The following is a 1,507-nucleotide window of genomic DNA, read 5'->3' as shown; positions in this document are numbered from 1 at the left end:
ATATATATATATATATATATCATACTAAACTCACCCAGATCCTCCTTCAGTTCCAAACATATATCAAACATAATCCAGTGTGACCATCTTGAGAATATACTTCACAGACCTATAAAATATACTCTTTTAAAAGTACAAGCCAGAAATGAATACAGAATCCAAAGCCAAAGCACTAGGCATGAGAGAAAATGCTGCATCACCAGAGGGGGTTGCATCTGGAGACAGCTGCTCAGGAGCCTAGGGCTGGGGTTTTAATGACCAGGTGAGGGCAGATGATGTGGCCCTGGGCTCGTGCAGGGAAGGAGACTGGAAATGACATAACTACATACCATTAGAAGTCTTGAAAACCTCCCTCTGAAAATGTTTCCCAGTAGCTCAGGGAGGAGGCAAGTAAGTCTGTATTCTGCCCCAGTCTCGGGGTGAAAAAAATGCATCTAGTGAAAAAAAAACAAAACACCAAGCCTGTGCTATGCGCAAGTATGTGGCCCAAATTTACATTGTTTAGATTGTGAAAGAATCCTGAACTAATAAATCACCATAAAAATGTTCCTAGGACCAGAGAAATCTCTGTAGAGGCAAACTCAAATTGCTCTGTAAAAATATTTTCATAACTCAGGACTCACAAGGCTCCCTCAGAATAAACAATTCCTACTGAACAGATCAGATCTTTGTGAAATCAGACCAGTCAGAAAGGAATGGCTATATACACAACAAGCAGGATTAGCACCTCAAGAACTAATGGTAATAGAATATTTTGATTGGTCTAAAATCTAATTATGTTTTAAAGTATTTTTAAAATGAAATAACCAACTTGTATGAAAAACAAGGTCAGATTTGAAAAAAAGAAATAAATAGAATTCTAAAAATTAAAAATACAACGTTAAGTTGCATTTTAGATACAGCTAAAAAGAGAATTAGTTTCATGAAAGATGGGTCTGAAGAAATTACTCATACTGTAGCAGAGAGAGAGAAAAATAGAAGAAAAATGTGAAAGAGAGGTTTTAAGATATAGAGTAGATTGAGAAAATAAAATATATACTTAATTGGAGTTCCAGGAAGAAGGAGTAGCAGATTGTGAAAGAGGCAATATTGAAATGATAATGGTTGAGAATTTAATAGAATTTTAGTAGTACCTGTGTTCTTCATTTGAAACATCACAAATCCCAAGCAAAAGACACACATACACACACACACACACATTGTGGTAAACTTCAGAACACCAGAGCCAAAGAGAAAGTCGTGAAAGCAACCAGAGAGAAAAAGATAGGCTACCATCCTAATAACGGCAATCAGATTAGCAGGAGACTATTTTATCAATGACATGGAGGCCAGAAGATAGTGGGATAACATGTTCAAAGTGGTGAAAGAAAAGAACTGTCAAACTAATATTCTATACCTAATTAAATTACTACTCAGAAAATGAATGTGAAATAAAGACACATTCATACAAAAAACAAGAGACTATCCGGGCCAGCTGAGTGGCGCGTTGGTTAAGAGTTGGCTTGGG

At 36.4% G+C, this 1,507-nt stretch overlaps 1 protein-coding gene across 2 annotated transcripts in view; it reads right to left on the bottom strand.

Moving 5' to 3' along the window:
* MOB3B (MOB kinase activator 3B) overlaps window positions 1–1,507 on the bottom strand; it is a 189,861-nt gene that overhangs the window by 146,063 nt on the left and 42,291 nt on the right. The window lies entirely within an intron of this gene.

Source organism: Hipposideros armiger, unplaced genomic scaffold (genome assembly GCF_001890085.2).
Source record: "Hipposideros armiger isolate ML-2016 unplaced genomic scaffold, ASM189008v1 scaffold_184, whole genome shotgun sequence".
NCBI classification, from domain to species: domain Eukaryota; kingdom Metazoa; phylum Chordata; class Mammalia; order Chiroptera; family Hipposideridae; genus Hipposideros; species Hipposideros armiger.
The sequence above is the reverse complement of the archived record's forward strand: the minus strand, read 5'-3'. Positions and strand labels throughout refer to the sequence as shown.